We start from the raw sequence: 240 nt of genomic DNA on the forward strand, positions 1-240 counted from the left end.
CTACTGCTCATACAGAGCCAGGACTAAGTAAATCTAATCTAAGTAAATACTATTTATAATATAAATATTACAATATTCTATTAATTTAATTCTTTAGATATTGTGAGAATGTTTTTGAGAATCTTACATTAATTAATCTTATTATTAATTACTAATATTTTGTTAAAGATATTTGATCTAAAAATAAGAAATCCTTTCTACATCATGTTGTTGGTTGTATGGAAGCTCATTACTGCCCGT

The 240-nt window shown here is 24.2% G+C and overlaps 1 protein-coding gene across 1 annotated transcript in view; it reads left to right on the forward strand.

Moving 5' to 3' along the window:
• The window catches only part of LOC118336472, a 744,338-nt gene that overhangs the window by 245,326 nt on the left and 498,772 nt on the right, over positions 1-240 (forward strand). The gene's annotated exons all lie outside the window — the stretch shown is intronic.

The sequence above is a fragment of the Morone saxatilis genome, unplaced genomic scaffold, assembly GCF_004916995.1.
Source record: "Morone saxatilis isolate NCDOM2014 unplaced genomic scaffold, NCSU_SB_2.0 Contig24, whole genome shotgun sequence".
Lineage (NCBI taxonomy): Eukaryota > Metazoa > Chordata > Actinopteri > Moronidae > Morone > Morone saxatilis.